Source organism: Equus przewalskii, chromosome 4 (genome assembly GCF_037783145.1).
Source record: "Equus przewalskii isolate Varuska chromosome 4, EquPr2, whole genome shotgun sequence".
NCBI lineage: Eukaryota > Metazoa > Chordata > Mammalia > Perissodactyla > Equidae > Equus > Equus przewalskii.
This window is the reverse complement of record NC_091834.1, coordinates 47,356,461-47,381,949: the sequence shown is the minus strand read 5'-3', so window position 1 is coordinate 47,381,949 and position 25,489 is coordinate 47,356,461. Positions and strand designations below refer to the sequence as shown.

At 35.5% G+C, this 25,489-nt stretch overlaps 1 protein-coding gene across 9 annotated transcripts in view; it reads left to right on the top strand.

Moving 5' to 3' along the window:
- The window catches only part of DGKB (diacylglycerol kinase beta), a 675,150-nt gene that overhangs the window by 299,601 nt on the left and 350,060 nt on the right, over window positions 1-25,489 (top strand). The gene's annotated exons all lie outside the window — the stretch shown is intronic.

Sequence of the window (25,489 nt, the reverse complement as noted above, 5' to 3'; positions counted from 1 at the left end):
ATATAAATAATAATATTTTAACAGCATTATTGGCATATAGCTTACATACAACCAAATTCACTCATTTTAAGTGAATCTTGTAATGATTTTAATAAATCTATCCGATTTTAGAGCATAAAATAAGAACCCTCATGCCCATTTGTAGTCAATTCTGGCTTCTCCCAGCTCCAAGCAACAACTAATCTTTCCGCCTCTAAGATTTGCCTTTTATGGATATTTCATGTGAAAGAAATCATACAGTATATAGCCTTTTGCATCTGGCTTCTTTCACCTCACATGTGAACTGCATGAACCCATGTGAACTTCATGAATACTATATTCTTTTTTACTGCTGAGCAGTATCGCATTGTATAGATATATCACACATTGTTTATCTGTTCACCAGTTGATGGACATGTAGAGAATTTCCAGCCTTTGATATTATGAATAACGCCACTCTCTTGTGTCCTTTTAGTGAATTTTTTGTTTCATTTACCATAATTTTTAACTCCAGAACTTCCATTTGGTTCTCTTTTTATAATTTCTATATCTTTAATTAGTATTTTGTATTTGAGGAGACATTGTTGTTAAGCTTTCCTTTATTCTTTAAATATGGTTTTCTTATCTTTTTGATATGTTTATCACAGCTGTTTTGAAGTCTTTGTCTGCTAAGTCCAATATCTGGAGACCATTAGAGAGTTTGATAGCACTTGGGCCCCATAAAAGACATTGTTTTTTCCAAATACGTGTCACACTTTCCTATTCCTCTGCATGTCTAATAATTTTTGTTGAAAACTAGACATTTTATGTAATATTTTATAACACTCTGAATTTTGATTTTCCCACAGTGGTTGTGATTGTTCCTGTGTTTGTCTAGTGATGAGGCTGCACTAATTATGTGAAGCCTTTCTCCTCTGTGGTGCAAGGATACTGATGCTCCAGTTTGTCTCTTTTTTTTAGTTTTTGTTTTAATTTTAATCCTAGCTTCCTAGGGATCACCTCTGTGTCAGCACAATTGATCAGAGTTTGTGCTCAAATACCCTGAGCCAGTAAGTCTTCATCCACTTGCCATTAGATATGTGTGTTCATTGGGGAGCACATACGAACATCAGGCAATTCTTAATCTGATTCAGCTTTAATATCTGCTAGCCCTTATTTTGTCTCTTCTCTTTATGTACATGGCTCCTCAAGGATATGAAGATAGCAAGGACCCTCTTTGGTCTTTCTTGAACGTGTTTGTAGTCTTACACATGCATATGGCCTTTCAGACAGCCAAGGATATGGGGAAATTTATCAAGGCTCATTACGGCTGTCTGATTCCCAAGATCTCCTGTTGAATTTCTGGCTAGTTAGCTGCTTAGTTGCTTGACCTAATCAGTTTGCAAACTCAGATGAGCTGTGACATTGGCCTTCCTTGTCCATTTGCCATGTAGATCGCTATTGTTTTAGGTAACTCTCCAGGCCATGGAGTTTTTCTGGCTTCCACTCCAAATTAGGTCACTTCCACTGACAGTAAAGTTGTTGGCTTTCATAGCTTGCCCCATCCTGGTAGAACTGTAGCACTGATGGGGCTGGACGGTAAGGGAGCGGCCCAAGACTGAAACATCACAGATTACCACTATTCCTATCTGGGGTTCAGTAGTTTTCCTTGAACAAACACTTCACAATTCATATATGCCTTCGGTAAATTTCCAGTGGTCCTCACAGAGGATAATGCCTCCCCACCACAGGAGACATCTGGCAATGTTTGAATACACATTTGACTGTCATGACTGGGAGGGTATTGCTACTGGCAGCTCGTGGGTAGAGGCTAGGGATGCTGCTAAACACCTCACTGCATAGAACAACCTCCCAAACATGCAAGAAAGAATTAGACAGCTCAGAATATCAATAGTTTTGAGGCTGAAAAACCGTGACATCAAGAAACAGAAATACTAAATACAAAACTCAAGATGTTGGAAAAGGAGAAAGAGCAAAAACCCAAAGAAATGAGGAGGAAAGTTATAATAGAAATAAAACAGGAAATACAGCAGAGAATAACAACAATAAAAAAATAGAGACTCTTATTGAAACCAAAAATTGGATTATTGAAGAGTTAATCAGGTCTATTACAAAATTGATTTTACAAAAATATTGTAAAGAGAATTGTAAATAACAATATAGAGTGAATAAGATGAAAAAAAACCCCATATACACAAAAAGTAATATCTCAACTGAAATTATATTGGGACAAAATACAAAGCATAGCAAAGTTGCCAAATATAAATTCAACTTAAATATTCAATAGAATTCCATTATATCAGCAATAACCAAGGAATTTACAAAAACAGCCAAAAAGTTAAAAATATCTAGGAATTAATAAAGAATATACAAGGCCTACATATAGAAAATGTTAAAACTCTCTATAGATACATAAGAAATCAGAATAAATGGAGACATTTCCATCCTTAGATGAAATAGCTTAATATAATATGCAAATTAATTTATACATTTAATCTATAACTAATCAATATTAGAGCTGGATTTTATGACAAACTTGGAAAACTTATTCCAAAATATATATGACAAAGTAGTTAAATCAATTTTAATAAAAAGAAAAGGAGGAGAGTGTTTTACCAAATTAAACATGTTACCAATGGATTGGATAATTATAATAGAAAGATGCTATGAAAAAATACATGAATGAATCAGCAGAGAAGTAGAGAAAGATATTGAAATTCAGCATAGGTGTGGCAGAAAAACTCACTGGAGAAATGAGAGATTGCTTAGTTGATAGTGTCAAAAACTAGCTTTCTAGGAGGAGAAAATTTTATTAGAACTCTACCTTACATTTTACTTTTATATTTACATTATATTTTATAAACTGCTAGATTTATTAAACTACTAAATTTGAAATGCAAAGTTTAGGACTTAATAAAAGAATACGTAATAGAATATATTTATGATCTTGAGGTGGAGCAAAACTAACTAAACATGGTGGATTTTGATTGCGTTTTCTTTTGAATGGTCCTGTACCATTTGACTTGGAGCCTCTTTCACTGAATAGAACATGGGAAGTAGGAGTGTGATGGGAGGAGAGCATACCTTCAGGAAGTATTTGCCTGTCCCTGAGTAAGACAAAAGCTCAACACTCAGGGCCAACATCAGAGCAATAGACCTTACAGGAAGTTCAAGCATTGGCTGCCACTCAGCAAGACCACCTTATACTCACCAACCTGTATTCCTCTGCCCCAATCAATGAATCCAGAAAACAGTGAAATGAAATGAATCATCTATCTCAAGCTATTCCTGGATATATAAGAAGTACTGGAGTTAGAGCATTGAAAGGATGAGGAGGACATTTCAATTTTTTGCTATTACCAGCATGAGAAAGCTTAAGACGGCACATAATTTATACTTGAAATTATCTCTAGGCTCCCTGCTACCACCTAGTTACAAGGTGGTCTCATCTCAAAGTTTGACTCTACTGTCAGTATAGTTTTCATGATTTTAACTATCGCCCTTCATATACTCACTGGAAGTACTTTACACTTTACAGAAAACCTTGCCTCAAACTTTTAGAAAACCTGTGATGGTCGGAAATGTATTGATAAATATCATCCTGTACATTATGATATACCCTTGTATCAGTCAGAGTGTGTTGACTGCTGGTACAAATAACCCAAAATGTCAGTGGTCTGACAACAACTGAAAATTAGTTCTTCCCTCACATGATAGGACAACGTGGGTTGACATGTGGGGAGAGGCCCTGCTCCACTTTGTCAGTCAGTGACCCAGGTTCCTTCCATCTTGTGGTTTCACCCTCCTCTGGATATACAGAGCATTCTCTATTCAACAATTGGGTAACCAAAGAGAGTGGAGTATTGGAATGGATTTTTTTTTTATTATCTGCCAGGCGTGGAAGATGTTCCACTTATAACCCATTGGTCATATCTTCATCACTTGGATCCACCTAATTGTAGGAAACTGGGAAAGGAATTCTGTCAGCCCAGGAAGAAAAAGGAAATTGGTAAATAACTAGTCAGTTTCTGCTAATTCCTTCTTTGTAATACTTTTCACTTTTAGCCAGAACAATTGGAAATGATCCTGAAATCATAATTAACTCTGAAAATAGATATTATTCTACCATAGTGGTCCTTCAATAAAAGCATATTTATCTATCATTTACAATGTACCAGGTACTGTTTGAAGATTGCAGGGAACAAGATAGAAAAAGTCTATGTAATCACTAAGCTTACATTATAGTGAGGTGAGAGAGAATTGTCATGAGAGGCTGAACAGCTGGACATAAGAAGCATGGATTACAGAAATTAATAAGAAAAACTGCTAAGTGCTACCTTTCATTCTGATTTTGTACCTTAAGATAACTTTAGATAATCTCAAAAATCCCAGGAAGAAAACTGTCTACCCAGTTCATTGCCACCAAATTCACATATGTCATTAATTTTATCCTCATGGTTGATTCTTCATTCATTTGCTTAATAAACATAAAACCTAAGGACCTTTTATTTTTGCTCATGCCCTAGAGTTATAGCAATGGATTACCTCATTATTAGAACTTGGAGTTTAATGGTAGAGAGACTCATTAAAAAATAAATGCAAAAATACATGTTTTTTTTAAATTATGATAAATACTGTGAAAGAAAACAAAAGTTACCATGAGCTAGAATAAGGGACAGCAACTTTAGATCTCATAGTCAGGGAAGACCTATATAAAGAGGCTGCATTTAAGAAAAGATCTGAAGAATGCATGTAAGTGAGTTGGGCATCAAAGAGATTGAAAGAGCAGACCAGGCAGGTAAAATTCTATGTGAAGAGCTTGAGGTGAGAGAGAGCTTGGTGAGTTCAAAGGCCTGCTGGGTTGGTGTGCCTGGAACATAAAGGGAGAAGGTGGGAGTGAATAACAAAAAAGGCAGTTACAGAGGTGGCTGCTGCCATGTTTTCAAGACTCTTGGAAGCCAAGGTAAGGTGTTTGTCTTTTAAGAGATGCCTTTGAATGATTCAACAATTATACTCAGGAAAAGATGTAGTTCAATTTACATACAGCAAGAGCTCTTCTACTGGAGGTGATAGTTAGATGTTAATGGAAAGATAGAACAAGATGATATCTACAACCTTGAATATTTCATTTTAACCTAAAACCTATAAATGTACTTGAATTGGCCCGTCTTCCCTTATAGGCCCAGCTAATGTCATTTCTTTGAATGTGGGTCACTGTGTGGGGTTCTACAAAGTCTGTCTTATGTAAATCACATTCCATGATAACTATCTATGATTTCCATTTTTACTTTCTTTTAGGTGAAATAAAAACTCAAAAGATACTTGTGAAGCAATCTGAGTATAAAATCCTTCTTTTTTACAATAGTTTAAAAAAATCTTTTATCTTCTCTTACATATAATTCTGTAGCAAACAATATATAATTCTATAGCCATTTCCACATTGCATTTATAGCAAATCTTCCCAAATCTTCCTTGTTTCTATATAAAACAAAGACTCTTTGTAATCATAATTTCCTATTTATATAACATGTAATTAAAACATATAATTATAATAAAAACTAGAATTGGCATAAACAGGGTTGGAAACAACACAGATGACTCTCGGTAAGGGTAAACCTCGAAATGTGGAAATACAAATATGCAGGATTACTAGGCTGAGAAGGGTTGGCACTGAGTTACGCGGCTGCTTCAGTATCTGCAGGAGGTCGGATGTCGGCGAGCCTCCTCCGGGGACAGAAGTGGGCACTCTCCTTCTGGGTCCCTGAGCAGACGGGACTGTTCCCGGGCCACTGCTAACAGGGACTGGAGCCAGATTACAGGGCCACCTCAAGGTCTGCAGTCAGACTGAATCTGAAGAAGCAGTCACCTCCTCCTGGTTCCCTCTTTGGGAAGTCATTATTGAGATTGTATGCCTTTTCCCCATCCCGCAAAGGCTGACTGGGTGCCGATAGCCTCCTGTGTGTTTTCCCCAGGGCAGCGCCCTGAAATGCACACGTGTGTGTGCCTTCCTCCAGGCCCGCGGGAGGGCACTCACGGGGGCTCGCATGGGAGCAACCCATGGGAGGGAGAGGGGTGAGGCCCACAAAGCACTGGGGGCGCCACAGGGGCCTGTTGGGGGCTTTCTCAGCTGCGGCGTGCCAGTCAGCTCGTGGGCAGGCCTCTTGATGCAGTCGGTGAAACAGTTTGTAGGATCCACCGCCCTTTGTTGAGTTCCAAGCCGTGTGGCTGGGAGTCCTCGCCCCTCCTATCTGCTGCCAGCCTCTCCTAACCTCCCAGCTGTGCTGATACCCTCAGTATTCTGGAGGAGGCAAGAAAGAAGTGGCCCCGTGGGCAGAGTCCTGCGAGACTTGAGAAGCTGAGCACTCACTCATAACACGCTCACTTTCCCCATGGGAGAAACAGCAGGCTGGGGTGGCAGTGGGGATGTCGGGGGATCTCTGGGCACTGTACTGTGACACCTTGGGGGAGGGGTGATGCAGGTAAAGTGAAAGTGTTCTTACCCTCTTCAATGCATCTATTTTTGGATTTTTTGCTCCAATGGTGCGCCGGAACTTCTCCGCTAGACTCCCGACTCCCATAAAGGTGCTCTCACTGGGAGTGCTTGTCAAAATCGATGTTCTGTGGATGATGGCTGAAAACTCCAGTTCCACCATCTTGCTGAGGTCACTATCCGAGAATATTTTAACAGACTTTTGAAGATATAAACGCAGCTATGGAAAATATTTAAATAATTAAGAGTATATCATTTGCTTCTTTATGCCGATAATCTTTATCATATAGAAGAAATTTAAAGTTTTTCATCCAAATATAAATAGCTGGCACTTGCTGAAGAGGAAGGAGAAGCAAATCCAAGTCAGTTCTCATACTTAAGCATGTATCAGCATCACCTGAAGGGCTGGCTAAGCTGAAGCTTGGTGGTCCCCATACCCAGGCTTTCTGGCTCAGTGGGTCTGAGACGGGGTCCAAGAATTCATGGTTCTGACAAGCAACCAGGTGTCGCCAATGTTGCTTGTCCAGGATCAGACTTTGAGAACCACTGCTCTAAGCATATAGCCAAAGAGAAAGAAGTAAAAATGTAGTAAAAGAACGTCTAAAACTGGTGTCACAGCAAATGATCTTTCACAGCACAAATAATTCTTATATTTTAAAAATTATTCCAGAACATAGATTAAAATGATTTTTTTCCCATTAATTTTACATAGCTAGCAAACCTCAGTAGCAATGCCTCATGAACATAACCCCAAAAAGAAAATACACATGTAAATATAAATGCAGCAGTTGTAAACAAAAACCTTAGCAAATAAATTCTTGTGTTATATTTAAGGATTTAAGGACTAAAACCTGTTGACCAAGTAGGGTTTGTTTCAAGAAAGCCAAAATGGGTCAATGTTACAATAATTAATTTAAATGTAAACTAGATTTGTCATTTTTATAATTAAAAACTATTGGAAAATATGTAAAACATTTTGTAAAAATCAATAGTTAATATCCTATTAATTGTGGCGTACTAGAGGCATTCCAAATAAAAATCAGGCAGAATACAGGGATTTTTCTATCACCATTGCCATTTACACTTTTAGAAAAGTGAGCTAATTTAATAATAAAAATTTTAAATGTCATATAAATATTAAGTGACAAGATTATTTGAAGATGCTATCACATATTTAATAAGTATACATAAACTAAAAATAAAGCTAGTAAATCAACATAAAGTGCCAAATACTAGATAGATATACAAAAAAAATACTCAATGGCTTTCCTTTAATACTAGATACATATAAAAAAAAGTGATGCTGTAGCTTTCCTTTATATGCTTACCAGTTAATACGTTAATATGAATGTAACTTGGTTAACAATATAAGTAAACTACAAAATACCAAAGTTTACACAAGATAAGAAAGATACCCAGCTCATAGGGAGAAAACTAAATAATATACAAAGTTATAAAATAAAAACTGAATAATAATGTCAACTCATCTTCCTATATGGGAATATTTAATAATATTAACAGATCAAGTCTCCTCAAATTAATTTATACAATTAGTCCATTGCTACTGAGATTTCTAATAGGATTACTGGTGGTTATTTTGATGAATGACAATTTACAGTTGGATAAAAATAGCTTTAGAATTTTTTGAAATAATTAATGTCCCATAATCTTCAATTTCCCTGCTGTGTACAAAATACTAGCAAGTCACAGTAACTAAAATATGGTGGCACAAAAATAGATTAATAAAACAAAATAAAAATTAGACCAAAAAATAAACAGACAGGGAATTTTGTACTTGTGAGATGTTGAAATTTCAGCTCATTGGATAAGGATGAAGTGCACAAAAAATTAGGCAACAGAATTGGTTCCTCATTTGAATAAAAATAAATTTATATTTACATTCATATTCATATGAAATATACATCAAATAGATTAAAAATGTAAATTGAAGTAATACACTTATAAGATATTAGAGGAAAATATAGAAGTATATTGCTTAGGTAGGAGAAACCTTTCTGAGGCCAAAAGGAAGCCTAGAAGCCATAAAGGAAAAGGAAATTGCAATTACTTTTCATAATCCTCATTTAAAAAAAGAATGCTAAAACTCAGTAACAATTAAAAATCAAGAAAATATTTCCAATACAAGGAATAAACGAGGGGTTAATAAACTAAAATATGGAATTCTTAATAAAAAATAAGCATCTAATAGAAAAATAGACTGAAACAATGAGAAAGAGTTATAATGAATAGCCTGGTGAAAAGATTCCTAATGTTATTAATTAGCAAGGAAATGCAAAATTATGCAATGGGATATCATTTTGCCTTTCAGATTATTAGAAATTACAAAGATTGATAATATCTAATGCCTATAAGTATACAAAAATGGGCACATTCATAATTGCATGATGGACCTCTAAATTATTTTTGGAGAATAATTTGATGGCATCTGCTAAAATTTAAAATGTGAATACTCTTTGAGCCATCAATCCCATTTCTAAGACTCCATTCCACAGAAATAAATAATACAAAAGTCTAAGCTGCACCATTTATTTTTAATGACATACAGTTAGGAACAACCTAAAAGTTGATCAATTCGAAATGAGATACAATAGGAAAAGAGGTACCCAAATTATAATGTTAAATCACAAAGGAAAGTTGTCCATAAGTAAGCACTGGTTCTCCTATTCTTTTGTGAATGAAGTTAATTCAGAAGCCATCTTAAGGAGGTTGTTAGGGACTCCTAAAGCTCTTACAACAATACTAGCACTAGGGCTTAAGCAATGGTAGGGAGGATGATGGTGATAAAATATGAATGGGTTTGTATAGCTCTGTCTCTAAGATCATATAAAAGAGTCAGTAAATATATGGAGCGAAATGTTAACAATATTAACCTCTGGTGTCAGGGATATGGAAAGGGAAATGAAACTTTTTCTTTTTTGCTTACTGTAATTCAAAAATGTGGTGGGACCATAGGAAATCTTTAAAATTTCACAGGATTAATCAAATTTATTTAAATACTTCTAAACCTACTACCATAAAGCTTAAATTCTCATTCAAATATTAACTTTTAACCTCTTCTATGTCCCTGCCTCTTATAGAATTATTTTAATAATGATTTGAGAGCTGATGGAGTTTTATTTGCTTAGATCACATTTTAAGTGGACAGACCACTAATTTCTAAGTTGCTGTTCTGTTCATCCTTTATTGTTTCATGTATTCTTGTGTCTTTCTCTTTTACTCATTTATACAAGAAGTTTATTTTATGTGTTTAGATGAGTAGCTACTATGTGCTGGACACTCCTCTAAACATTGGATGGTCTGGAGGAAATCAGTATTGGAGAACAGGCAGGCAAAACTTCAGTTCTCCCTTTCATAGGGGTGAAACACTATGTGTGAATTTCAAACATCAATAAATGTTATGAAGGAAAAGATGTAGGGTACTATGAAAGCAACTAAATGCACGCCGATTGCATAGAGTCTTTATTTCATTGCTGGAGGGGAAATATTTTTGGTTTTGTTCTACTTTATTTGATGTATTTTGCACAAGGAATTCATCTGTGCTGAGCTGCCTGTACCAGACCATGGCAAGTTCGATTTCACGTGCTATTCTTTCTATCTCCTTCTTTAAAGCTCTGCTTTCTCTCTGGCTATCTCCCCTTTAGGGATTAGGCCTTATGCATCCTAAAGGTCTCAGTTCCCTCCCTATTAGCCTTAAGACCGCTGCCTCATTAATTTTATTTTCCAGCCTTCTGGTTTTGTTGATAGCTGTGATATCCTGGTCTGTAGCAACACTGACCCTGCCTTATCATGTTTTTCTCTTTGTGGTTTTGAGCTGGAGAGTCAATTTCTGGATAAAATCGTGACAGGAAGCCCATATAACTGGGAACTATAGAATCCATACTCCATGATAGCTCCCTGTTAAAAATATTCGCTTTTCAACAGCACAGAAAGGAAGAGAGATTACATACTTAATATACAAAGGATATAGTTCAAATTAATGACAGCTGTCTCTCACACACATACAAAAATCACTGTAATTTCCTTTAAACAGTAAGTTTTTCCTGCCTGTGACATACCATTCACCCAAGCAACACATGCCATATTGCAATAATGAGAGTATTATGTGCACTACCAGAAAGGGAGGGGTGTTGGTCTGCAAAGGTGTTCCTACTGGAGGATTCAGTTAAACAGATCCACAAAATATTCCTTTCATGGGTCAGTCATTAGGATTTATAAATGGGATTATTGAATAAACATTTCTTAACTTCTGATATATGCTGTACTTATGTTAGTATAAAAATCTAAAATATCAAGTTGTCATGGCTGTTGAGTGCCCTAGTCCTGATTAGTATGTAGTCACAAAGGATCTCATTTATTAGGTCATTCATTCCACAGATACTTATTGAGCACCTGATCTAATTCCTGGGATAAGCATTATAGGGGATACAAAGATGAATATGGTGCCAGAAAGAGGTGAGAATTCTAGTCTGTTGCAGGTAAAACTTTCCACATATGCATCATCCCTTGAATGTGGCTAGAAGAGATACAAACAAGTAATGATTAGGGGAACTAATTTATTTCCCTTTAAACTGTTAGTGTATTTAGCTTGTTTTTGTAAAGTTATAATAAGTTATTGTAAAGAGTGTAAGTTATTGTAAAGAGTATTTAACCCTACAAAAATAGCTATAAAGGATTTTTAAGGCATATGTCAGCAACTACTTTACTGTTCTGTAATTAAAGCATCAGTGTATGAAAACCAAATCCACAAACATCTGTATTGCTTTTCAATTTAATTTGTGGAGAAAAAAATTTTAAGACTCATTTTGAGGCAGATTGCAGTAGCAATAATAGTATGACTTAGTGTTTCAACCATAATAAATGTTAAAATAATGAAAGATTTAAGCAAACCCATTTCTCACTAAGGGTAACAGTGATCAGCTTTGCAACTGAGAATATGCATAATTGTGCATAATTAAAACCTATGAATTATCTTCCCCACCCCCTAGGTCTCTGAGGCCGAGTCTGAAAAGCCCATGGATTATATCCATGGAAATGCTTCCACCAACGTAAATTTTATTTGCCTTGCTGACATCGAATGATATTCAGCCACAGAATAGTGCTCATGTAAGACCATCTTAGCCCAATTCTGTTTTCCCTACATAGAGTATTGATTTTGTAGCAGCTGTTAATCATCCCAGTAAGTTCCAATTTGGACACTCTTCAACACAGAAGTCAGCACTGTGAGCAGAAACAAGCAAGGCAATAAGAATTTCAAAGGCTTCTGGAAAGGTCCTCCAGTTTTTGTAGAACATATCCAGAAACAAATTAGTATCACACGCTGTGTAAAAAGCGAAAGCCAACATGAGAATGAAAGCTGTATCCACATTAGTACTTTTGAAATTGGAAATGGGTCTATGCTCACTGTGGAATCACTCCCTGAGTGTGGAAGAAATCTGACAAAGACAAGTGGACTTTTAGTGCACCATATATATTACCACCCAAATGTCCTATCAAATAGATATTTGCATGGTTATGATTTAGTATCCTTCAGCCTTAGTCAGTCACTAAGAGCCTCTTATTCCGCCAGTGTGGGAAAAATATGACTGCTTAATTCTCATAACCATAAATTTCAAGTTAGCGGAGTAGTTACCACTCAGAAATCCTTCAGTCATCAACCCTTTCTTAAATTTTTTATTTTCCTATGCCTTTACTGAAAATACAAAGGAAATATCATAAATGTAGAAATTTAGTTATGATCACAGACTGATAACCTCGAGTTTTTATCTGGCCCTGAAGTCAAAATCGGGCTCTGACATGATCAAAATCTCTTTTGTTAAATCTCATTTTCTTTGATTTATCTATTTCATCTACCTCTCTTTCATAAAGCTTATATAACTTTTAACCTACCACCTTTTTATTACTTAAATTTGTTTTGGCCAAATTCTATTGGTCTAAAGATGGTTCTGTTGTTATACTGACAACAATAAATGTTATGTGATTCCTAAATGAGGAGCTTGGTTTATATATCTGAGAAATTGAAAAAGTTAATCAAATGAAGACTATAATTCTCATTATAGAAAGACATTGTTTTGAAATGTATTTTTTTCCCATTTTATGTCAAGAAGAAATTTATAATGTCATTAATGCTATACCTGTGTAAAATGTTCTTCCTGGAAAGTCAACTTCGTTTTTTAATTGAAAGGTATGTCTGATAGGACTTTTGCTTCTGAAATGGTTATTTATCTCAAGAAAGGCTTCCATTATTTCAGTAAACTGTCAATCACAAAAAAGACCACTAATCTCAAATACTTGATAATTTTACCTCAATGCAGTTTATTTTCCTTACAAAATCTCAGTGCAAATTTAATTCCAACCATTTTCTTACAATTACATAGTGTTTCTCTTTTATTGACTTGGCCACATTCAACTCTTTAGTAAATTATTTTTAGAAAAATAAATAAGCAACTTATTTTTCACTAAATGCTAAATAATTTATTCATTAAGCATCAAATAGAAAACAATGGGACTTTTTGCAAAACAGATCCATCATATAAAAAGCAATAATGGATATTATAATTTGATTTTACCCCTAAAACTAAAAGCCCCAACTAGAACATTGAATCAGAGGCTGATACAAAATTATTGTTCATATTTTATTAATAAATTTGCAAGAATTGCTCTTTCATTAAGCAACTGATTGCTATATTTTTCAATTTTTTTTCCCACCAGGTAAATATTTGTTTTTTTAATGTGCAGACTTAAGTACTTTTAAGAGTTATTTTTCCTGCATTTTCTTTATCACCTAAGAAAGTTTACAATGGGTTTTTCTTGTTGACAAAAATTCCTGATCTCTGAAGAAGATAAAATGCAGTGTTTAATTTTTAAAAAAATACAAAATATTAAACAGAATATTTTTAAATAAATGTTAAAATATTGGAGGAAAGAAGAAAATGGAAGATACATCAATTTAAAAAGGGAACTCTTGGGCCAGCCCCATGGCCAAGTGGTTAAATTTCCACACGTTCCACTTTGGTGGCCTGGGTTCATAGGTTCAGATCCCGGGTGCAGACCTACTCCAGGCATCTGCCATGCTGTGGAGGCATCTCACATACAAAGTAGAGGAAGACTGGCACAGATGGATTAGCTCAGGACTAATCTTCCTCAAGCAAAAAAAGAGGAGGATTGTCAACGGATGTTAGCTCATTGTGAATCTCCCTCACACACACATACACACACATGCACAAAATGAAACTCTTTATTCCTAAGTAATTTCTGAGTCTAAAACAATTATTTCTAGTTGTCACCACTTCATCACCCATTTGCTGAAACAGTGCAAGCTGGCTCTTCTATCTCTATTTACTCTCTCCCGTACCATTTTCCTAAAACTTCTCTGGCTATTGTCACCCTTGACATACAAATTTACCAGTCCAATAGCACTATCTTTCTCAATATTTGCTGCACTTAACCTTGACATACTTTATATTTGTTGAAATTCTTTCCTTCCTTCCTTGGGCTTACTCAATCCCATACCCTCTTGAGTCTTATAATTCTTCACTGACCACCTTCTTGGATTTGTGCCACCTTCGTGGGCTTTACTCACTTCACCTGCCCTTTAATTGCTGATGATCATCAGGATTGTTTTTCTGCTCTTTCTCTCCGCATCTACCTGTGTTATTTCATTTCTGCTCATGGTTTCAATCATCATCTATGCAGATGAGAGCGTTCTCTATGTCATCCATCTAGATCTTTTCTTGGAGTTTCCTAAATCCCAACAACTAATCAAAGAATCCTGTTGATTCAATCTCTAAATATTCTCTAAATATATATTTTTTCCTAACCCCTAAGTAACTCAAACTCTCATCACCTCTCATTTTCACTATTGTAATGCCTTCCCATTGCTCTGTCTGCCTCCAGTCTTGATTTCTCAGATCCATGCTCCACCTACCAGCCATGCCTCCAGTGGCCCACTATTGCAGACACATAAATTCCAATCTCCTTATCATGTTCTGGCCCTGCCTCATCTTCAGCCTCACCTCCATTTTAGAGACTGCCCATAGTTTCTGAGATGCTTTTTCTTGATTCTGTTGCTTTGCTCATGTCATCAACTCCATCTGGGTGAAACTGACCACCCTCATCCCCCCTCCTCGAATAGCCCCCAAATACACCCACTCTTTCTCATTCATGAGCAACAAAGTTAGCTCCTCTCCATTTGTGAATAATCAACTTAGACTCCTCTTCTCTCAAAAAGTCCTGAGCTACCACAATGGGTTTGCCACTCCTTTTTAGTCCCTCATATTCCTTTTCACATATCTTTATTTAACGTTAATCACATCCCCACATCGTTTTGACAGTCATCTGTTTGTTTGTCTTTCTTCTCCTAGAATCTGAGCTCCTTGAGTTCAGGAATGTAAGTTATTCAAATATGCCTACTCTTTGCACATGCATTAGCATATAACAGTTCTCAGTAGATATTAAATGATCATTTAGCTATGAATGAATAAATATTCTACTCTATTCCAAGCTACAGACAGATCTCTTTCATTCTTCTCTTGCTCTTGTTTCATTAAGAAAATTCTCATTGTTAGAGAAAAGCAAATAGTATAAAATTTTCATCATGATTTAAACAAAACTTTCTAGATATGTATAAAGGTAAGCATGTTATTCTTTTGAATATTTCTAACAATTTTAGAAAATGAGAATATTAAGAAGCTGCCTAATGTGCATAAAGGAATTCATAATGTGCCCTACATTTTCTACACATGCATTTCAAAGCATTGGATCTTCTCAAAAATTCTATAAAATATAAGAAAGGCCTGTGTCTGACTTGAGTGATTTTAACAGGATTTTGATTTTCTTATAGTCATTTAATTTGGGAGACATGAACTTTCCTAATGTTCCAGAGCTAATTTAATTTCACCTGGTTTTAGCTGTCATGTGCTTTTAATGACTAAACTTGCAAAATGTAGCACAGCTAAGGAATTTTTTTTACCTTAAAAAGAGCCCTGCAGTCTTACTATGAGCTGTAATGCTGCAAGTGACAATGATAAATGAGAATGTATTCCTGAAGATGTAATTAATCTGCAACAGGGTCAGAACAGCTCCTTAGGTAAATGAAACTAAATCAGCTGTGTAGTCTATAATTAACTTACAGCCATATTAGTCCAAGTGTAATATTATTCATTATATATGTAAGGTATTATTTTCCCCGTACGAAAGTTGTAATTTGCTAAGTAATGATTAACAATTCATCTTAATACTTTAGGCATATTATCTTAATATAATTGTCATACATTTTCATTTTATTCCATTTACTGTTTCTCTTTGAAAGGCAGAAGTAAATGTGTATTCTTTACATTGTATGTACAGAAATGAATAATTTTAAGATAAAACCTGATTTCTTGGGATTATATTAGTTCTCGTTGGCACTCGATATAGCAGGTTTAGTCTGGAGTTTTTGAGAATGTGGAGGTGTATATAATAAATATTAATTCAAAGCAGAGGTATAGCATTCAGTCTGCATGGAGAGCCTGTTAGTAAAAAAAATTCGAAGAAATAGAGTAAGGAATTTTTGACCTTTCAAACCCATGACCAGATTTTTATTCCATTTTGATCATTCCATATTGAACACTTAATCTGTAACAAATTCAGACATTCAATAATCACTATTAGTTAACCAGGAAAGAGCTTATTTTATGCAAACTGTGATGTTTTTCTAGACATGTCCAAGAATATTTTAGGGAAGTAGGAAAACAAATGAGACTCAGCACAGAAATAAAACCTGTTTTGGTGAGAACTGCTTGGGATTCACGTAGCCAAAACCCCGCTCATGTGAGTTTACACTCAAACAGAAATATATTGACTCATGTAACTGATCCTGGAGTGTTTAAGGTTTCAGGCTGGGTTTAGAGGCTTGACAACATCATCAATGCCATGTGACTTACTCTATCTCTTGGTTCAGCTCATCTTTGACTTCTTTGCTATCTGGGTCCAAAAAGCGTTGCTTGGATTCAATTTCTCTCTCCATTTTTGGGTCTGCTTACCTCAGACTCACTACACTAAGTGGAAAAAGATCACTTCCTGGAATTTTAGATCCATAGTGGAAAAACTCAGTCTCACCTCATAGTTGTAGCAGCAAACCTAGGGAGATACTTGATGGACGAACTTTTCGACATGCACTCAGAATAGGCTTCATAATTTGGAGGGCCTGGTGCAAACTGAAAACAAAGAGCCTCTTGTTCGAAAGTTACTAAGAATTTCAAGACTGCAGCACTAGAACAGTAAATGGGTTGAAAGGCTCTTCTGAGGGTGGGGCCCCTTTTGACTACCCAAATCCTATGCTCCTGAAGGATTCATTCCTGCAGAAATCACTGTACCCTGAGTTACTATCACCCCAAAGAAGAGTAGTGCTGGTGGTGATGAGTTTATTTCACTTGAGTCCCAAGGCATAAGTTTCCTGTTGTAAAGAGAGATTCTATCATGCAAAGGGAGCGAAGGAGTGCTTGACAGGTAAAGCCAAAAAGATGCTCACCAGAAGTCATTTAAAAACTTGGGAAGTCACTTAAGAAAGAAACTGAAAGATTCATTTAAGTAAAATTTAATTCAAATTGTTGGGTTCCCCATACATGCAGCTAACTGTCCCTGTTGGTGTGAATATTACTTAAGTACCGTAATAAATGATATTTCCTCTAAAGAAGCTTGAATATAACTGAGAAGATTTGAGAAACTATGAAAAAAATTGAGGGTTTTTTTGATTTGTTAATATTTTTAAAGATGCAATTACTAGATAAAAAGGAGAGTAACATGTTAAACCAAAGTAAATATGTCTTTGCCAAGATAGGCTGGGTTATGCTGAGGAAACAGACCCTCAAAATCTTATGTATCCGTCACAGTCCAGAAGGGTCTATATTCCAGCTGTGCTAATTCAGGGACTCAGGATGACAGAACCTCTCCATCTAGAACATCTTCTTTCACTATGACAGGGGGCTAGGAAGATGGTGAATTCAACACTGGGTTTTAAAGGCTTTTACCCAAAGTTGATATAAATCACTTCTATTTACATTTTATTACTAAAGGAAGTCTTTCAGCTACTGACAACCTCAAAAGGGGGCAGGAAAGTTTATTTTTACCATGTACTTATTAGAAAAAACAGAATATTGTGGGGCGGGGGTGTCCAGTGATTATCAGAATCAGCTCTTTTGGTTAGAAAATATTCAGTTTGGTCTCTGCCTCACACCCAGTAGCATCAGGCCCTGGTCAAGGGAATTAACTCTATCGTCCCAGCCAATCATGTCCAGGCTGATCAGAGCCCAGACTCAGCCTTAACCATTCTGATCTCTTCCTCAGAAGGTGATAAAAGTAGTCTGCCTCAGTTTCTCATGTGGCCTCTCTTGAGCTTGAGACCTAGAATTAAAAATAACAAATTTACCGCCCTCCTTCTCCCCAGATATATGATGATGGCTTAGGAACATGATAACCACAATACTTGCTCCCAGAAAGGGAAAGAATGGAAGTTACCCAGCTGACCCTGGTTTGTAGCAATTCTTTTCTCTCTCTCCTTCTCTCTCTCTCTCTTTTTTTTTCATGAGGAAGATTGGCCTCAAGCTAATATCTGTTGCCAATCTTCCTCTTTTTCTTGAGGACGATTGGCCCTGAACTAATATCTGTGCCTGTCTTCCTCTATTTTGTATGTGGGATGCCACCACAGCATGGCTTAATGAGTGGTGCATAGGTCTGTACCTGAAATCCAAACCTGCAAACCCTCAGCTGCTTTATTGAAGTGTGCACACTCAACCACTAGGCCACCGGACTGGCCCTGTAGTAATTCATAAATGCTGCTGAGTGTATACTGGAGGGTTTCAGCTCTGGGAATGTGGGATGGAAGCTAATTAAGCCTTTTTTTCTGCTTTCCAGAGGCTCCATTGTCCATTGTTTTTCATAGTTCCTTTGTTTTATTGTTTTTCATTATCCTCTTTGGCCTCATCTGATGTACGCATTTGGTAATATATCTCTTTTGAGAGATGTTTTCTCAGAGCACTTTTCTCTTATAGATTGTTAGGGCCTTATGGATCATCTCAAATCTTGTAGACTGGCAGTCCCTTTTCGTCCATGCTTTTGGAAGTATGTTTCGACTACTTAGTTGGCTTGTTAACTGTTTGATTCCAGTCAGCAACATGGCCCAATAGCTACAACCACAATTCCTTTAATCTAGGATCCTTTAATTATATATACTTCAGTGGGAGACACTGACCCTTAATTTTTTTTTCCCTGAGACATTCTTTGTAATTGAAAGAATTTACTGTGTGCCACACACATTAGCCTAAGTTTTTTCCAATGCATCTTAATCTTTCAGAGGTTCTAACAATGAGAATGAAGGCCACAACTTTAATCACATCCTCGTCCTGAGGCAATTTAATAAGTTGAAAGTTTGTGATAATATGTATGAATCCATTTTTTTTTTCTTTAATCTACTTTTGTTTCTCTGAGACTCTCTGTTTCATCTTGTCTTGTATGGGAGGAGAAGTTTCTTCTTCCAGCCCTAGTGAATTCTCTATTCTTTTTTTCTTGGTTGCAAACTCTCCAATTCTTTTCTGTGCTCACTCTTTCTTGGAATACCTTGCCAAATACCAACAATGGAAACAACGCACACTACTTACTTCTTTAAAAATCTCTTCTTCTAGCACTCAAGATATTTAAGCACATGATCCACTTCTCTTTTACCAAGACATAACATGGATTAGCACCTTCTTTCCTACCACCTCTGATAATAGTTTTCTCACTGTGCACCATCCTAGGCCTAACTGCTAAGCCAATGTCATATGTTTTCTTTGTTAAAAATTATGGCAGCATGCTCTGTTAGGTATTAATTTCTGCTACAATGTGGTAACAAAAAACACTCCAAATCTCAGTGGATTAAAAACAGTTGATTTTTCATTCAAGCTATGTGTCCAGCATGTGTTGCCAGAATTCTCTGATCCATATCTTCCTCATTCATGGACCCACAATTGGATGTTGTTTCCACAACTTGGAAAGTTGATAGTTGCCTTGGCAGCAGAAAAGAGCTACAGTGAATCACACTTTGGCTCTTCAAGGCATCTGCCTGACAGTGACATGTATCACTTCGGTTAATTTTTTTTTTCCTAAAGCAAGTCACATGGCCACCCCTTCATTTCTGACAGTGTCCAGAAAGAGGAGAACTGAAATATGGACAAATGTCCCTAATGACTGTTCTAGCCTGGATGCATAGAGAGGAAGGAGAAAAGTAAATGAAATTTTAGAAAAATCTGACAGATAAAACATTTAGCAATAGAGGGAGGTTGGAAGGAATGATGATAGAAAGGATGAAATAGTAGCAGGTATAAAGGAAACGCGAGTTTCAAAAGCTGAAATTTTAAAATACATATTTTGGCATTGATATGAAGAAGCATCTGACAGTAGAAATACAAGTGGGAGTGAATGAGAGGGAAAATTGACATTTGGGAGCAAGCCTGAAAAGCAGAGAAAGTACTTACTTATAGGGGAAAAAAACAGTGTGATGAGTCTGAAAAGCAAAAATGAATTTCTGTAAAAGAGAAAACAACACTACTAAAGAATTTAACACCCTGTCCTAGAAGAATTTTCCTGTCAAAAAATGCATGTGAAGTTTTTATCATTGTTATTATTCAAGACCCAGTATTATAGACTATTCATATAATCCATATAATAAATATGCCAGCTTTAATTTAGATATTCTTTCTTGAAGAACAATAACCTGAATTGTTTTCTATTATACACCAAATTTTGACTTGCATATAAGCAGTGTTAGAGACCCATGAGAATACAAGGAGATGTTATTGACTTCTTTTATACACAAAAATAAGTGACTTTCCACATATGTGTTAATGATTTTTAAATTCCTGTAATGCAGATTTCCCATTCTTTGAATGGTTCTGTATTTTAGGTTTGTTCACTTTGTTCTATATGCATATATCTCTTCATAAATTTCTTCAAGACTGATGAAAACCACTGCTGTTCTACAAATATTTACAAAAACAGTCATAGAAAAATTTTTCTAGCTTTACTGAGATATAATTGACATATAACATTTTATGAGTTTGTGGTGTACGACCTGTTGATTTGATACACATATATTCCAAAATAATTATCAACTTGCATCATGTCACATAATTACCTTTTTTATTTTTTGTGGTGAGAAGATTTAAGATCTACACTCTTAGCAACTTTCAAGTACGTAACACAGCATTATTAACTATAATCACAATACTATACATTAGATTCCCAGAACTTAGTCATCTTGTAGCTGGAAGTTGGTACTCTATGACAAATGTCTCCCCATTTCCCCTATCCCCCAGCCCCTGGGGACCACCATACTAGTCTCCCGCTTCTATGAGTTCTGCTTTTTTAGGTTCCACATATAAGGGATATCATACAGTATTTGTCTTTCTCTGTTTGACTTATTTCACTTAATGCCCTCAAGATCCATCCAGGTTGTGACAAATGGCAGGATATCCTCTCTCATGGCTGAATAATTTTCCACTGTATAGATATATGTCATTATATATATAGAGAGAGAGAGAGAGAGAGGGAGAGAGAGAGATACACTACATCTTCTTTGTGCATTCATCCATAGATGGACATTTAGGTTGTTTCTGTATCTTCCCCATTGTGAATAATGCTGTGATGAACATGGGTGCAGATACCTCTTTGAGATCCTGTTTTCATTTCCTTTAGATATATACGAAGAAGTTGGATGGCTGGATCATATAGTAGTTTTATTTTTAATTTCTTGAGGACCTCCATGTTGTTTTCCGTAGTAGCTGCACCAATTTATAATCCCACCAACAAAGCACTTACAAATATAAAATCATAAAAATTTATTGTGTAAACTTTATTAAATACTTTAGTCAGTTAATATTCTCAATGAACGCACCTAGTTCAATTTTAAGGAACTTAAATACTGAGAATTTTTTCTTTCATTATCATAAACTGTACCATGTCAAAGGCTTTCTTCTGATGTTCTGCCAAAATTTCCTAAATATATGTGATTTTTTACATATCTGATCATTGTCTTATAACTATAACTCAAGGAATATTTTTAATTATCTGAAGACCATTTGAAATTCCAGAATTAATGACTGGATTACACAGAAATAAAAATGATATCCTAAGAGCAATGTAATATCTTTAATAATTCATGAAAAAGAAATTTTAGTTAATATATTCATTTTTATCAAAATGAAATTATTTTTTTAAATGCACATAATATTCTACACTTTAAAATTTTCCTTTCTGTCCTTTTGAAATCCCTGAGGCATTTGCAGATGTCCAGAAAGGATTTGGGGAGCTTCCTCTTTAGGATTTATGACCAATCAGCACTTTCTGAGCTAGCATTGTCTTTTTTAAATTCATGGGCATAACAATGAGCTGTTATTTATTGAGTTTTTATCTATGAAAGTTACTTTGTACTAGATGCTTTACAAATATTATTTCATTGAATTATCTCCATATCACTGTGACTTAGTCACTACTATTCTTGTCTCATTCCGCTGATGAGGAAACTGAGGTTCAGAGAAGTTAATTTTGCCAGGTTTATGCAGCCGGTAAGGGGGAGGATGCTATCAAAAGTCAGTCTTCTTTTTGCATTCTTTCAGGTAGGTCTTCTAACGGTCTTGTAATTATTTCTTTATAAATAGATCCTTTTTACATACTGTATCATTGATAAAATGGAAATTTGTTCATCATTGTGCATTTAGAAATTGCTTTAATTCCTAACATTTTTAAGACAGAGTAAGACATGACATAGGCCAAGTATTGTGTTACAGCCCATAGTGTGAAACTGGGCAAATAAATCTTTATCTCGGAATACTTAAATGGCCCCAGTGGACCTATCCACTCTTTTTTCAAAGCCATCACAGCAAATTCAACTAAAACACAACTCTCTGGAGTCTCTGTAAACATAGATTTGGGAGCAGTATGGTTGTAGAGATAGGGCATTTTCCTTGCACATCAAAGTACCCTTCCGCCCTCTGGCCACAGTGGTAACTTAGCTGGCAATCTGCTGGGAGTAGGGAGGCATGGGCGAAGTCCTAGGAAGATATCGCTATGCAGAATCCTTCCCAACAAAGAACCCTGGAATTAAGTGCTTGGACCACTGGTGGGCAGAAGTGTTATACCCATATGTGAATGTCTGAATCTTTTGCTTCTGTGAGAGAGAGGCAGTTACAGGTTGGTTTAGGTGACCAGGCAAAGTAGTGAAATGCAAATTAGTAAAAGTATGCAGAAAATCCTTTTCTCCAGGATCATTCAAGGGAGGGTAGGAATTAAATAGGAAAAAAAAGTATGCAAGTTTTCTGGATGAGAAAAATTCTGTGAGCAAAGTCATGAAGTGGGGAATGCAAGTACATGCCATGTTTTGAGGAGAGTGAGCTCTGTGGCTTGACATTCTTGCAGGGGAGAAGCAGATGATCACGAGAGAGTTCAAAAATAGCAGTATTTGTCCACTTTGAAAAAATTGATAAGGAGGTTGGAGGTTAAGATGTAGTCTATAAGGGACCATTGGAAGATTTTGGAAAAACAATTGATTATTTGGAAGGAATGGTGTTTTAGGAAGAACAATCTACCTGCAGCCAAGAAAGCATATTCAAAAATGGAGGCAGAGAGGCCAATAACAAGTTCAGAAGCTAGCAGAGTTTCCAGGGTCTGAGATGATGATGCCATGAAATAGAATAGGATTATCAGGTTGGGAATATTAGAAATAAAAATGTGATAAGGACAAAAGGAACAATTGAGAGAATTTAGTGACAGATTTCAGTTGAGGTTGACATATCTATTAAAAATGTTATGACTTCAAAGCATTCTCTGACATTCATATGAACTTGGAAGTTAAAGTCTGTAACACAGAAAAGAGGGTGTGGTGATAAAAATTTGAGAGTAGATTGATATGGATGTGATTACTAGGAAAATCCTTTAGCATGTAAAAGAAAGTGGTCCAGGACTCAGATAGAGAATGTCATTTATATGCTTCAGGAAATTTGAAAATCTTTAGATTTTCAATCTAACTTTGCTTCTGTATAGCTGTCTACAAATATCTATCAGTCTATTGTTTCTTAATCAGACTTCTAAAACACAAATAACTACTTTAAAATGTATTATTTTATACATGTATTTGTGGGGGCGTTTCAGTGACATTTTATCTTTTATTACTTGTTTATCTTCAGTGGGGTCACATCATACCTGTTCCATTTGTCATGTTAACAGTAGCAGGACATATTGCCCACACTTCCACTTTTCCATTTGGGCTCTAAGGCATTGCCAAATCTTTTCATCCAGTTTAGAAGCACTGCAGTGTGCCTTACAGGTCATGTGGTACTATAACTGACCTGTGTTTATTTTCTTTTTAACTTTTATTAGCATAAAATCCTAGTTATCATCATAATACTACAGCTGCCCTTCAATTGAGTTATTCTCTCCTCCTGTGAGTGAAGGAATCTTATAGATCTTTGGACAGCTTGTCATATAAGTGTGCTGGAAAAAAAAAATTAGGAAGAGACAACATTTTTGATGCAATGTTTCTCAAAGTGTAACCCATGGCCCACAAGTGGATCTCTATAGTCTGTCAATGTCAGTAAGCTGTCTGATGGCTTTGCAAGAAACCAAAATGAAGTCATTTTGATCATATATATTGTACAAATTTGAAAAGTAAAATTAATTACTATTTTCATAGATACTCTATTGTACTTTTAATAATCATTGCATTTGAAAGGTTATATCAATGCTAAAAAGACAATGTTGATGCGTTTGTCTCAGAACATGTCCAGATAACAGACTAAATTTCCTCTTACCTAATATTTTCATATTATTTGCATTTATTGCTTGTATGTTTTAAATATGCATTTTCTATTGTTCCTATTATGTTGAGTTTTATCCAAAATTCGTTAGAAATGAACCAAAGCCTCGAAATAAACCATCCGAATATAAATGTAATGATAAAATCAGTCATAAACTTGTAACTCAAATTGTGAACCAGATTATATTACAAGTGGAGAAGGTAAAACTATATATTCTCAGAGAAGCGAATTAGCAAGTGTGATGACTTCGCACGAGCAGCCAAAACAGAAAATGATATGATAGGAATTACCAAGATAAAAATCTTTTAAAATTAGATTTTATTGGATTTATGTTTTTTTTATCTTACCCTAGAGCCTTTTAGGTTAGATATCTCTGCCAATTTGGGACATGAACTTTTGCTTAATTTTCAGACAAAGCATAATAACCTCTCTGGTAAACCAATTGAGTTATTTCAGAACAATCGTAATATAAGGTTTACAAAATTGATTACTATTATTTTTGCCAAAGGCAAGGAAGAGACCAGCACTTCAAAGTCATCATTAAAGTTACATTTTCACAGTAAATATGTCACATGATTGCTGAGAGTATTATAACAACTGCAAGGTTAATAACAAATATTATACCCCAAAAATGACGTATGAAAAAATTCCTTTATCAAATGATACTGTTGATTCTGGCAGAATGTCATTGGCCTACCCCTTGGAAGAGCAAACACAGGGTCTGTAAATGTCAATATGAAACATCATTCTTTGTCTCTAACAATATTTCAAGCGTTAAAGTTAATTTTCTCCTGTATTGCTGTATCCACACCAGCTCTTTTATGGTTATTACGTACATCATATAGCTTTTTTCCATCCGTTTGTTTTCAACCTATGTGTGTCTTTGAATCTAAAGCATGTTTCTTGTAGACAGAATATAGTTGGATCTTGATTTGTATACAGGCTGACAATCTTTGCTATTTGGTAGAAGTGATAGTCTTTTCATATTTCTGTGATCATTGATATGGTGCTTTTCACATCTGCCATTTTGTCTTTGTTTTCTATAGGTCTCATGAAATTTTGTTCCTTTCTCCCTCATTTACTGCGTGTTTATTTTGGTATTTAGCAAATTTTTGCTCTGTATCATTTTTATTCCCCCGATTTTATTTGACAGCAATTGAGGTATAATATACATAGT